The 15011-nt window shown below is 46.7% G+C and overlaps 1 protein-coding gene and 1 pseudogene across 2 annotated transcripts in view; one reads left to right on the top strand and one right to left on the bottom strand.

Moving 5' to 3' along the window:
* The window catches only part of LOC146425317 (homer protein homolog 1-like), a 327102-nt gene that overhangs the window by 16476 nt on the left and 295615 nt on the right, over positions 1-15011 (bottom strand). The gene's annotated exons all lie outside the window — the stretch shown is intronic.
* Positions 4932-6355, top strand: LOC146425318 (endogenous retrovirus group K member 5 Gag polyprotein-like; annotated as a pseudogene).

Raw genomic sequence — 15011 nt, forward strand, 5'->3', positions numbered from 1 at the left:
GATTGCAGTGCATGTTTCACAGTTATGGATAATCTGGGAGATAGTGTCCCATGGTTAAGTCCACTTCTCAATCATGAGATCATCTGTACGTAGTATCTCTTTCCTGATGACCTGAGGCATCATGGCCCCATTGAGACAGAAATAATTCACCCTTATGTTGCCAGTCCAGATCCACCTGAGACACTTTAATCTTGGCAGCCCAATCCACCTCTCCATTGTTGCAATGTTCTTCAGTAGCTTGACCCTCAAGTACATGTGCATCTAACATGATGTACCTTTACTGACAACTTCTCTACCTGGGCAGCAATGTCTTGCCACAATTCAGCAGCCCAGATGGGTTTTCCTCTGCACTGCCAATCAGTCTTTTTCCATCATTCCAGACACCCCCACAGAGCATTTGCTACCATCTGTGAGTCAGTGTAGACTGGCCATTTGTCTCATTCAGCAATATCTAAAGCCAGCTGGACAGCTTTCAGCTCTGCAACCTGAATTGATCCTCCTTGTCCCTCAATAGCTTCTGTGATTTGCTGTGTAGGACTCCATATGGAAGCTTTCCATTTCTGATGTATCCCTATGGTACATCAGGAACTGTCAGTGAAGAGAGCATGTTGCTTTTCATTTTCTGGTAGCTGATTATATGGTGGAGCCTCCTCAGCATGTGTCACCTTTTCCTCCTCCTCTGATGATGATAGTCTGAAATTTTCACCTTCAGGCCAGTTCATGATGACTTCCAGGATCCCTGGGTGACTGGGGTTTCCTATTCAAGCTCGCCGTGTGATCAGCATGACCCACTCAGTCCATGTAGCATCACAGGCATTATGTGTGGCAGGGACTTTCCTTTTAAATATTCGGCCCAGCACTGGCAGTCAGGGCACCAGGAGGAGCTGTGCTTCACTGCCAATCACTTCTGAAGTGGCTCAAACACTTTCATAAGCTGCCAGCATCTCTTTTTCAGCTAGGGTGTAACAGGGCTCGAATCCTTTGTATCCTCGACTCCAGAACCCCAGGGGCTATCCTCAAGTCTCCCCAGGTACTTTTTGCTAGAGGCTCCAGGAAGGACCATTCTCTCCCATTTCACATTTTGTCCTGTCCTGACTGGCCCAAGAGCTACTGCATGAACTCCTGTTTCATTTGTTCAAAAGCTTGTTGTTGTTCAGGACCCCACTTAAAATCATTCTTCTTCTGGGTCACATGATAGAGAGGGTTTACAATGTGACTGTAAACTGGAATATGCATCCTCCAAAAACCCACAGCGCCTAGAAAAGCCTGTGTTTCCTTCTTGCTGGTCAGTGGGGACATAGCTGTTCTTTTGTTGACCATGTCCATTGGAATCTGACAATGTCCATCTTGCCATTTTACTCCTAAAAACTGAATTTCCTGTGCAAGTCTCTTGACCTTATTCTGCTTTATAGCAAAACCAGCCTTCGGGAGGATCTGGATTATCTTCTCCCCTTTCTCAAAAACTTCCTCTGCTGTGTTGCCCCACACGATGATGTCATCAATGTAATACAAGTGTTCTGGAGCCTCCCCCTTTTCCAGTGCAGTCTGGATCAGTCCATGGAAATGAGTGGGGCTGTGTTTCCACCCCTGAGGCACTCAGTTCCAGTTGTACTGGATGCTGCTCCAGGTGAAAGCAAACTGTGGCCTGCACTCTGCTGCCAGAGGAATGGAGAAAAATGCATTAGCAATGTCAGTGGTAGCACCACTTTGCTGCCTTGGACTCAAATTCATACTGAAATTCCAGCATGTCCAGCACAGCAGCACTCAGGGGTGGTGTGACTTTGTTCAGGCCATGATAGTCTACTGTTAGTCTCCACTCTACATTGGACTTACGAGCTGGCCATATAGGGCTATTAAAGGATAAGTGAGTCTTTCTGATCACTCCCTGGCTCTCCACTTCCATGAATCATCTCATGGATGGGGGTCACGGAGTCCCGGTTGTGTGGTATTGTCGACAATGCACCGTGGTAGCGATTGGTACCTGTTCTTCGACCCTCAGCAGTCCAAGAGCAGAAGGGTCCTCTGAGAGACCAGGCAAGGTATTCAGCTGTCTACCTTCCTCTGTCTTCACAGCATTTTTCTTTCAAATATTCTGCCATTTTATCAGGGTCCTGTAGCTGTTCAAGGGTGAACTCCCAAACCCTTGGAGCAGAATAGTCCTTCAAAGGTGGTCTGATTTCTCACACATTCCATGCCAGTCATGATTATCCACCCTTGGGGAAGATCTCTGAATGACCTTCCTAGAAATCTCTTCTTTGACTCTAAATATGGTATGGACCACACTGAGGAGACCTAGCAGACTTAGCAACAAGAACATAATTTCTTTAACATTCAAAGGGAATTCAAAATTCTCAAAAGCTCTTCTACCAGGCTTGAAGGAGGAAAAGGGGGTGAAAGGCTGGAGAAAATAATCTTCCCCCATCCCTTCCCCCCCCCGGCTGCATACAATTATTAATAAATGCCCAGAGATAGTGCCCAAGGCCAGGGCAGAAGAGCAACTATGAATACACATCCAAAATGACCCTCCTTGCCTTCAATGTTACCATGTCGTAAACTCATCACACAGTACAGCAACAAAGCAACCCTGATCCCTCTCTCTGCTCTGAAAAAGAGCTCCGTGATGGGCACATAGTGCATAGACAAGAACATATACACATATACAGGGTTAGGTACCACACCCACATGAACAGGCCAAGCAACATTGTGACCAGTGGTTCCATACCTATAACACAAATTCTTATATCAAATTTGTTTCCAACCTGTTCTGGGAAGATCTGTTGTTACCTCAACCTTCATGCCTCACCTTGGGTGCCAAATAAGGCTGTCATGGTTTAGGAATAGTATTGTCCAATTTAGTAGTCCTGCTAAAACCATGCCACTGCTCGCTCTCCTCTTCCAATGGGAGGCACTAAAGGCAGAGATCACAGGTCGAGATAAGAACAATTTACTGGAAACAACAATGGGATAAGAAAATGAACAGTAACAGCAAGAGTATTAATAACAAAAGGTATAAGACAAAGAAACAATTTTCATTAGGAAAAACCCAACAGTAAACAAATACCAGACTGTCCCCCACATTTTCTCCCACTGAAAGAAATGCCCTTCATCTCAGAAGCAAGAGAGAATTTCTTTCCCTCACCCTTGACAATGATGTGTGGTGCTATCAACATAGGGGTCTGGCCACACCTCCTCAGCCTTGCCCACTCTCAGCTATTGCAAAAAATTAACCCTGTCCTTGACCAAAACCAGAACACTCATCATCAACAAGGTGATAGCAGAGAGATAGATTAGTAAGACGATACCCCACCCCTCACCCCCAAGAACTTATTGGCTAGAATTATTGCAAAAGAAATATCAATGCTCATAGAAAACAAGGAGAATCATAGAATCATAGAATCATATAATATGCTGGGTTGGAAGGGACCCATCAGGATCATCGAGTCCGACTCCTGGCCCTGTGTAGGACACCCCAAGAATCACATCATATGCCTGAGAGCATTGTTCAAATGCTTCTTGAACTCAGACAGGCTTGGTGCTGTGACCACTTCCCTGGGGAGCCTGTTCCAGTGCCCAACCATGCTCTGGGTGAAGAACCTTTTCCTGATATCCAACCTACACCTCCCCTTGTGGAAAGCTGGCTTCTAGAGAAGGGACACGCAGATGTAGATAGATTGCTTATTAACAAGCCGCTTCTTAACAATAGCCATATTCAGCCAACTATTAATTAGATACCTTCGTCCAATCAGCGATCTAAGGTCACCATGACTTTCCTTCAACATGGAGATCGTAGGAGCCGTCGAGAATGCGTTAATTGGCAACAAATATGCAGAAATCAGGCATTATAGGTAAACATAGATACATGTTAAGGCAAGTAGCCAAACTTAGGGCGTGGAAATATATAACCAATAGTATTGTATGATTACAGAATATGCATGAGTTAGTTAACTACACTATAAAATTGTCTGCTGTAAATTAATAAACTGAAGCTTGTGGTAAATTCATATTGGATTGTCAAGCCTCCGTTTCTCGGCAAATGGTGACCCCCGACGTGATACGAACAAGGGTCCTGCTCCCCGTCTGGCTGGACCTCTTGGGGAACAGCGTGGCTACGGCTGAGAATCCAGGCATCTGGCTCCGAAACACCCCGGAGGATCAAAGCAGTGAGCGCACGTACAGGACGACCGTCAATCAGGACGGGATCTGGACACTGCCGGACTTGCGACATTTATTTTGCACGCACCAGAGAGGAAGAGTGGCCGAACATCTCGGAGGGTGAAAAAAGTGAGTGCGCCATGGAGAGACAAGCCACTTTTGATGTGTTTTATTGCTTTTTAGAAAAGCGGGGGATTAAGGGTAAGGATATAAAGAGTGATTTAGTGGCGTTGACAGCATGGGGGTTGGCTAAAGGTTGTTTTATTGACCCTAACAGCATTTTTGATCGTGATGAATGGCAGAAAGTGGGGGATAAGTTGAGGGATGCTATTCTTGAAGATGATAAGGCTGGGAAAAAACTAGGCAAAGTGTGGAAGATAGCTAGTAAGGCTCTGTATCAGTATCAGGCAGAACAGAGGGCGGCTAGGGCTTCTTCTGAGCGGCTGAGTCCACCTCCCCCGTCTACTTCAGGGCAAGGTAATGAGCGATCATGGCCGCTCCCCCCATTAACAAACACAGTACATATTCCCCCTACTAATCCATTTGCTGAACCCTCTGAGGATGCGGTGAAGCCTTCCGCTCCGATCGAGTCTTCTGACCCAGTATCTCACAGGGCAGTTTTTCAGTCACCCAGTTTGGGGAGCCCCGAACTTCCGCCTACCGGGGGTCTGGCCAGTCCCGGTGGTGCCGGTTTGGGGGCTGCGTGTCAGCATGAAATTTATTGGAGGCTATTTACCTCACAAGCGGGTCAGGAGGGTGACGTGGAAGCTGCGACTGAGATGTTGGGGGCGTTGCCAGTAATTTACAGCCAAGAGCGGGGAGGGCTCACTGCTTCTATTTTAACCCTAAACTGGAAAATCTTATTTCAGTTGCGAGCTACCGTGAGTGAATTCGGAATTCAGGGAGAGCCTACTAGAGAAATGCTAGATTATATCTGGGGATCAGGACTTCTGCTCCCCAACGATATCAAGGGCATTGCACGATTAATACTTACTCAACATCAGTCTCTGCTATTTAATGCTCATTGGCAGGCATGCTGCCAGGAGTCGGTGGCTGTGCAGCGCGCACCAGGTGACCCGCTGCATGGAGTCACTCTAAATTAATTGATGGGGTTAGGTCCTTATCTAAGAAGTGAGGATCAGGCACTCTTGGGACCAAACAAGATTAGAGAGTCTATGGATTTAGCTCGGAATGCTCTGGATAAAATAAAAGCCCCCGGAGGCGTCCCGTCATATATGTCCATCAAGCAGGGGTGGGATGAGCCGCTGGGGTCTTTTATAGATAAGATAGCTGCAGCGGTGAAAACAGCAGGAATGGCAGAATGCATGCAAGGGACTATGTTAAAGCAGTGTGTATTGCAAAATGGAAATGGGACAGTCAGAAATCTTATCATGATCGTGCCAGAGAATTGGTCCATAGAGGACCTTTTAGAGAAAGCTTCACAGTTCCTTATAGACAGTCAGGCTATGTTGATCAATGCTATTAAGGAGCTGGGGGAGGGATTAAAAGCGCAGGCAGAATCCTCTCAAAATCAAGTCCTCGGCGCACTCACACCCCTCCGGCAGCCAAGGCTACTTCCAGCATCTCAAAAAACAAAGCTCCATTGTTTTCGCTGTGGACAGCCAGGGCACTTACGGCAAAACTGCCCTGCTGGAGCAGTGTGGTGTTCTCAGTGCCAGTCTACGTCACACAACTCTGCAGCTTGTCGGAGATCCCAGGGAAACAGGAATCGGAGCACGAAAGGGACTGTGACACAAAAAATTGCGCCCGCCCAATTTCAGCCGCTTTGCAACCAACCACTCCAGCCTTCTTACAGCCAGTTACCTGTTAACCAGCCACCGTCGGGAGCCTTGCGATGGACCTGGCAACCGCAGTAGACATTACCTTGGTGGATACCTCCCCCAAGCAGATACCTACTGGAATTACAGGACTAATTGTAATCAGAGGACAACCTGTTGGTGCACTTTTGATCGGGCGTTCATCTGCAACCATGAAAGGACTGGACATTTTAACTGGATTAATTGATGCTGATTTTCAGGGTACAATTGACATTATGGCTCGGACATTTCATCCACCTATTCATATTCCTGCTGGATCTAAAATTGCTCAAGTGATCCCTATACCACAGTTGCTCAAGGTCCATCTGATCGGCCTCATCGAGGAACAGGAGGTTTTGGCTCCACAAGCCCTGCGGTTATGCTAACAGTGGATTTGAAGCAACGTCCACAAAAACGGATATCTTTGGAATATTCTGGCCATCGGATACAATTATCAGCACTTTTGGATACTGGAGCTGGTGTCACGGTACTGGATGAAAACAAATGGCCTGCTCACTGGCCAGCATATGCATCTGGAGCTACTGTTTCTGGTGTAGGAGGTATCACCATGGCTCGTCGGTCACCACGTTTAAAAATTACCATAGATGACAAAGTTGTGGACTGTGTGGTACAGTTGTTACCACTTCCCCCAGGAGTAAATGCTTTAGTAGGCCGTGATGTTTTGGCCCAAATGGGAGCCTTACAACCAGGGCTCCCCAATCCCAGCATGCTACCAGATGAATGGTTTCTACTTGTTGTGGACTTAAAGGACTGTTTTTTCACCATTGGACTACATCCAGATGACATGCAGCGTTTTGCTTTTACGCTGCCCTCAATTAACCATGAGGCACCAGCACAGCGTTTTGAATGGACTGTATTACCACAGGGAATGCGGAACTCACCGACACTTTGTCAACTCTATGTGGATGCTGCTCTCAGGCCTCTCCGGACGGCCTGGCCAGAAGTAATCATCTATCACTACATGGATGATATATTACTGGCACAGAGCGCACCTTTTACTGCAGATCAGTTACATACCCTGACTAATCACTTGTGTGCTCAGGGCCTTACAATCGCCCCTGAAAAGGTACAGAACACATCACCATGGCAATATTTGGGATGGACGATAACAGACCATCAGGTTCGTCCTCAAAAACTGCAAATTCACACAAACATCCAAACCCTACATGATGCTCAGAAACTGATGGGTGACTTACAATGGCTTCGTCCTGTCATTGGTATTCCTAATGAACTGTTGAATGTTCTGCGGCCTCTACTGAAAGGCACTGAGCCAGCTACAAAAGTCACCCTCTCTACAGCACAGCAGGCAGCGATCCAGATGTGTTGGCTTGAAAACAAACCAGTGGGAGATCACAAGTCAAGATTGAAATTTAAAAAAAAAGTGAAATAATACAAGGAAAAGCACTGACAAAGTCAGATACAACCTAACACCCTGTTAGGGTGGTGGTAGCAGTCCGACTGAAGTAGTCCAGTTGAAGCAGTGATCCTGTGAAGGTCTAGTCTCCAGCTGAAGATTCAGTGGTAGCTCTTGTCCTCCGGGAACCCAGTAGACAGGGCTAGCTCAGGCAGTTCCAAGGCCAGGTTATATCCAGGTGGGAACACCTGGCTCCTCCCTCCTGGGCAGAGCATCTCACAATGGGATGAGATAAGTCCATGAGTCACATGGTGGGTCCCTGATGGCCCATTGCCTGTCATGCGGGGTGGGTCGTTAGCAAGTGATAATAGCTAACGGATGGCCCATTGCCTGTCATCCGGAGTGGGTGATAGCAGCTAATGGCCCACAGCTGGTGGTAATAGAATACTTAACTACATCAATATTGCAACCTAGGACACCAGACTATCTCAGAACGTGTTGTACAAAATCATACATCGCGTCGTCTACTTGATGTGCCACTAAATATCACTGTGCTAACTGGCCCTCAATACCTTTTGGGTGCCATCACTCAGCATAAAAAGAAAACGGGGGAAAATACCCCCACCACAAATGAGGATTGCAATGTTTTGGTGCTGGAATGGGTAGCACCACCCCTTCAACCACGAAAAACGATTCAGGAAAACATAATTACAATGGCAAATCCTATCAAACGTGGCCGCCAAAGGATAAGGGAGATCCAAGGAACATCGCCAGGGGAAATATAAGTACCACTGAAGCTGGATGACCTGAACTGGTACTTACAAAATTCTATGGATCTTCAGGCAGCGTTGCTGGAAGAGGGAACCCTCATCAGTATCCGACCTCTCCAGCCTTCTACGCTGGCATGGATGTCTAATCACCGATGGCTAATAAAGCCATTGCGGTCATCCTCTCCGCTTTCAGGAGCAGTGACTGTTTATACAGATGCTGGCAAACGCTCCCGTAAAGCTGCTGCGACATGGATGGAGGAGAAGCAATGGCAACACAAAATTATTCCTGCAACATCGGAGGACTCTTTACAAACCTTGGAACTATCAGCAGTGGTCTGGGTCTTTACCAACTGGATAGACCAACCTGTTAACATCGTCACAGATTCTCTCTATGTCGCAGACATTGCTAACAGAATTGAGGAAGCAATGGTTAAGGATGTACAAAAACGCCGACTTGCGGAACTATTGATGGTGCTTAAACGCACCATTGGCCAAAGGACTGACCCATATGCCGTGTTGCATATAAGAAGTCATCAGTGGTCAGAGGGCCTTGGAGAAGGCAATGCCAGAGCGGACCGATTGGTAGCGGTGGCAGAAGCTCTAGTATCTTCCTTTGAGAGGGCCCGCCACGCACATATGAACTTTCATCAAAATGCAAGGGGTCTCCATAAGGGTTTTGGAATTCCACTGGCAGAAGCCAGGGCCATAGTGCGGGCCTGCCCTATTTGTAGTTTTCATAACCAGGGTGTTGGTTTGGGTATGGGAGTGAACCCCAAGGGGTTACAAGCTAATGAGTTATGGCAGATGGATGTAACACATTCCCCTGAATTTGGTAGATTAAAATATGTCCATGTTTGCATTGACACATACAGCCACATGATATGGGCAACATTACAGCCTGGTGAAAGAGGCCGGGATGTTATAAGGCACCTTACTAGTTGCTTTGCCGTATTGGGCAAACCCAAAGCTATCAAAACAGACAATGGACCAGCTTATTGTAGTGCCTTGGTGAAAAAATACATGTAACTTTGGGATATAAAACATACTACAAGAATTCCTCACTCCCCAATGGGGCAGGCAATGGTAGAACGAGCAAATGCAACAATAAAGGGTTACCTGGCAAAATATAAGGAGGTCTCAGATAGTAGAGAAAGGCTTTCTAAAACCCTGTTTGTGCTAAATCATCTGTGTATATTTGGAGATCAGGATTTACCACCTATCTTAATTCATCACAAAGGAGTGGCACAGCCACCGGTACCACGCATGAAGGTCCTATATAAGGACCCCAAAACAGGCATCTGGGAGGGTCCAGTAGAGGTCATATATTCTGGCAGAGGTTATTTTTGTGTATCTTCCTCCATAAGCCCCCTTTGGGTTCCTAGCCGCTGGGTGAAGCCTGCACTTGATCAACCTGGCACGGCTACAGGTGCCCCCGATACCGCCGATCGATGAAACACCACGACTGATTCGGCTTCTACATTGTGCTCTTGATCCTATCTTGCGGCGAGCTGGGGTTCCAGTCGAGCGTTGGCAGACTTTATTAGAATTAAGAGATATTATAAATAGATTAGGCTCTGTACCCCCTTACCTGAATAGATACCCTTGTAGAAATTGTGCTAATCTGTGGTGTCAGGCAGGGTTACTTATTAAGTGTGGTATTTGTAAGAAACGGTGGTGGGTCCATCAAGAAGTGTATAATACTTGTTGTTTGGCTTGCATTAATACACGCATAACTCGAATTGACTTTGCACATAACAGGCTGCAACAAGCTTTAGCTGCATTTACAGGGCTGCCTGATTGGCAAGGTTTGCAATTATTTGAATCTGAAGAGCAAAAATTTATAGCCTGGTTATGTTGGGAGGCCCAAGATGCAGTAAATTGGGCAACATCAAACTCTGGGTCTCAAATTTTGAGAGCAGTGTGCACCGATTGGGCTTTAGAAAGGATCCCAAAGTATTGGGTTATCAGAGAACATGAATGGGAACACACTAAAAGGCGTTTTGCTCCTGTGCATACTGTGCATATTAGGGGTTGTTCTGGCAGATGCTACCGATGCAAACGCCAATAGTCCCTTCCATTCAATTGAGCCCAGGAAAAATTTGTGGGTCACCTGGGCAAATCAGACACGTACTAGTGCTTTTTGCCTTGCGCTTGCATCAGCCACTAACCCTTTTCGCACATGCTTACTTGGTATCCCAGGCTTTGATAATACTAGCTTTGCACGGTTTTCAACTAACAACTGCTCACGAGCTGCCAATGTTAGCCATTGTACTGCTCTCTTGTTGTCGGGTCTTAATACCTCATTGCCATGGGATCCTCAGGAGTTGGATCTCTTGGGGAGCCGAGCTCTTAATGCAAGTGGCAATGAAACAGGCTGCATAACTTTTGGTAGCCCCATAGTGATTCCTAACAGTACCTGGTTGACTCCCCATACGGCAGAATATGCTAACATCTCTGCCCAATGTGGTCCACATGGAAGTTATGGCCGGGGCAGTGGTTATATACAAATTTGGGCCAATAAAAGTGCCCTTGCCCTTCCATCAGGTGTATTTCTCATTTGTGGAGACCGTGCATGGCAGGGAGTTCCGAAAGGTGCTTATGGGGGACCATGTTATTTGGGCAAACTCACTCTACTTGCCATGAATAAAACCACTGCAACCAATTTAATGCGGTCCAGAAAGAGACGCAGTCTTACTTTGGATGCAAACTGCAATGATGAAGTAGGCCTATGGAATAAACCGTCTCGGGTTTTTGATGGCCTATTCGGAATTCCATGGGGTGACTGGGGTATAACGGGATGGCTTTGCTATATCTTGCAAGTAGGATTAGTGATTTTACTTGTCCTTGTTGGCATAGCTGTTATTCTACCTTGTGCTTTGCAATGTTTGAAAAAATCATTATCACAGACAGTGAATCAGCTTTGGCTCGCACAAACGCGTAAAGAAAACAGGGGAATTGTGGAAAGCTGGCTTCTAGAGAAGGGACACGCAGATGTAGATAGATTGCTTATTAACAAGCCGCTTCTTAACAATAGCCATATTCAGCCAACTATTAATTAGATACCTTCGTCCAATCAGCGATCTAAGGTCACCATGACTTTCCTTCAACATGGAGATCGTAGGAGCAGTCGAGAATGCGTTAATTGGCAACAAATATGCAGAAATCAGGCATTATAGGTAAACATAGATACATGTTAAGGCAAGTAGCCAAACTTAGGGCGTGGAAATATATAACCAATAGTATTGTATGATTACAGAATATGCATGAGTTAGTTAACTACACTATAAAATTGTCTGCTGTAAATTAATAAACTGAAGCTTGTGGTAAATTCATATTGGATTGTCAAGCCTCCGTTTCTCGGCATCCCCTGACTCAGCTTCATGCCATTTCCTTGAGCCCTCTCACTGGTCACCACAGTGAAGAAATTGGTACCTGCCCCTCTGCTTCCCCTCATGAGGATGTTGAAGATCACAATGAGGCTTCCCCTCAGTCTCCTCTTCTCCAGGCTGAATGGATCAAGTGATCTCAGATGCTCCTCATATGGCTTCCCCTCCAGACCCTTCACCATCCTTGTGGCACTCCTTTGAACACTCTCTAATAGCTTGATGTCTTTTTTATATTATGCTACCCAAAAGTGCACACAGAACTCAAGGTGAGGCCTCACAAGTGCAGAGCAGAGCAGGACAATCACCTCCTTTGACTGGCTGACGATGCTGTGCCTTATGCCAGGACATGGTTGGCCCTCCTGGTTACCAGGGCACTGCTGACTCATATTCAACTTGCTGTCGACCAGGACCCCTAGGTCCCTTTCCACAGCACTGCTCTCCAGCCTCTCATTCCCCAGTCCATACACACAACCAGGGTTACACTGTCCCAGGTGCAGAATTCAGCACTTGCCTTGTTAAACTTCATTGACCATCTCTCTAATTTTTATGGTCTCTCTGCAAAGCCTCTCTGCTCCTCCCAATTTAGTGTCGTCGGAAAACTTACTTAGTATTCCTTCAAGTCCTGCATCCCAGTCATTAATGAAGATGTTGAAGACAACTGGGCTGAGGATGGAGCCCTGTGGAACCTTAGCTGCATTGTCCTCCAGGTGTTTTTCAATACCTCCCAGAATAATCTTTTCCATGATTTTACCAGGCACCAAAGGGAGACTGATAGGTCTGTAGTTTCTGGGGTCCTCCTTCTTGCCCGTCTTAAAAATCAGGACAACATTCACCAGTTTCAAGTCAGCTGGGACCTCTACAGATTGTCAAGTCCGCTCAAAAATCATTGAGAGAGCCCTTGTGATGACATCAACTAGCTCTTTGAGGATTCTTGGATGAATCCCATCAGGCCTCACAGATTTGTAGGGATTTAGCTGGAGCAGCACAAGTTTAAGGTCAACTGGGAGTTGATCATTCTTGTAGTCATAGTCCTCCAGCTCAGAGCACTGAGACCCCCTTGGTCCTTCATCCATTTTGAAGACAGAGGAAAAGAATGCATTTAACACCTCTGCCTTGTCCATGTCCCTGTTTGTGAGGTGACCATCCTGTCTTGGTTTGAAAGACAGGTGTCTTCTAAGAGAGGTGGAACCCTCCCTTAGAATAGAGAATGTGATCTCCCTTCCCTCTGAATTATTTTAATTTTGAAATCAAAGGCTTTTAGGCAGAGGTATGGGAAAAGGAATAACAGTTCTTTACTAGTATCTATAGCAGAGTAAACAAGCAATAACAAGAATAACAACAACAAATAGAACCAGAAAACCAATAGCAGATGTCTGAGCTGCTGAGCAGTTTCCCACTTGGTGTAATCACAGTCAAAAGCAGCAGGGGCGCTGTTGAGCTCCCAGCCAGGCAGGGCAGGTGCGATGACTCCCGAGCAGCTGCAGGTGGCGCTGTGGCGCAGGGTCAGGTCAGCCTCACACATCTGGTAATGGCGGAAAAGGCTGAAAAGTAGGCAGGCAGGCAGCTCGGAGCGGCGAGCGGGGCGGCAGGGGGCAGGGGCTGGCTCTGCCCCGGGCTAGCCAGCGAGGTAGCAGGGACTGTGCAGTTACAGCAGACGCTGCGGTCTCGTGTGGCGAAAACAGGGAGGGCGGCAGGGACAGCCGGACTCCCCCGCAGCTGCAGGCAAAACGCAGCCAGGAAAGGTGCGCGTTCCCGGCAGGGAAAAGGGTTGTGTCCCACACTTTTCCCCAGCCAAAAGCTCACCCAGCCAGAAGAAGAAGGCAGAGCACAGTTGGATCTGCAGCCAGAAGCAAAAGCAAAAGCTTTCTTCCTGGTGTCCGACAGACGAGTGCCGGTCCCAATGGCCGGCATGCCTCTTCCCCTTGCCCCACCTAGCCACAGGCTTTTGTCTCTTACAAAAGAATTGATGGCTCTAATCACCCAGATATTTGTTCCTTAGTGACAGGGATGGAGAAAAAATTCCAATGCCCCCAACCTCTGACACCATCCTCATCCTGTAACAGGCAGATCTTATTTCTACACTGCCTTTTGTCATTAATGCTTTTGAAAATGCTCTTTTTATTGTCCGCCATGGTTCTGCCCACGTTCAACTCCAATTGAGCCTTGGCCTTATGGATTTTGTCCCTACAGTGCTGAGCAGCATCTCTGTATTCTTCTCATGTCACCTGACCTTGCTTCCACTGGGCATACAACTTCCTTTTTTACCTTATTTTCTAGAGAAGATCCCTGTTCAGCCAAGCTGGCCTTCTGCCTTACCTGCTTGACTTCCAACATTTGGGAATTGCCTGTTCCTGTGCCTTTAGGAGGTGATGTTTATAGGCAACTAGCACTGATGTACCCCAGCACCTGCAAAACCATTTTTCCAAGGGACCTTACTCACTAGTTCCCTGAGCAGCCTGAAGTCTGGTCTCATGTCCAGAGTTGAGGTTTTGATGGCACTTTTCCTCCTGTCAACAAAGATTTTAAACTCGATCACTTTATGATCACTGTGACCAAGACGGCCGCCAATCACCACTTCGCTCATGAGATCCACTTTGTTGACAAGCAGCAGATCAAGTAGGGCATCTTTCAGAGTCAGCTTCCTTAGGACCTGTTCCATAAAGTTGTCATCCAGGTTTTTTTTTTAGGAATCTTCTTGCCCAGGTTGCACCAACTGTGTGATGCTCCCATTTGACTTCTGGCAAGTTGAAGTCCCTCATAAAGACAAGGGCAGTTGACTTGAAAGCATCCCTTAGTTCCTCAGAGTAAACTAATTCATCAGTGTCATTGTCCTGGCTAGGAGGTCTATGGTAGACTCCCACAGTGACATCTGCATTATTTGTTTGCCTGTTGATTCTTATCCAGAAGCTCTCAACTGTGCTATTGCCAGCTGTGAGCTCCATACATTCTAACCCTTCTATTACATACAATGCCACCCCCTGCCTTGTCTTCCCTGCCTATCCCTCCTAAAAAGCCTGTAGCCATCCAGCATGGCACTCCAGTCATAGGACTCATCCCACCAGGTTTAACTTATGCCAGTGTTGTCAAATCTCTGGGACTGGGCCAAAGCTTTGAGCTCCTCTTGTTTGTTCCTCATGCTGTGTGCATTAGTGTAGAAACATTTCAGGTGTGGTTCATAGTAGCTGACACCCCATGGAGCAGATTGAGGGATGTCACTAGCACTCAATTTCTCAAGTTTTGGCACACTACCCTGTCGCTGTTGAGCTGCTAGCAGAGTAAAGAACCCAGTTCTCAGTGGCAAGAAGGAAAAGGAAACTTTATTATTTTGATTTCCATATATATAGACTTTTCACAGGTCACCCAGATTGGTCAGTCAAAAACCTCCCCCTAGGCCTAATTGGCCAGGCCTGAACTGCCCAAATCTTGAGACCCTGTTTGCAAAAACATCCAAACTTTATCTTTGTTTATAAAACACAGCAAAATGTTCTCACGAGAAAGACCTGTGCTAGTC

This window comes from Lichenostomus cassidix, chromosome W (assembly GCF_008360975.1).
Source record: "Lichenostomus cassidix isolate B80296 chromosome W, HeHo_3.0, whole genome shotgun sequence".
NCBI classification, from domain to species: Eukaryota; Metazoa; Chordata; class Aves; order Passeriformes; family Meliphagidae; genus Lichenostomus; species Lichenostomus cassidix.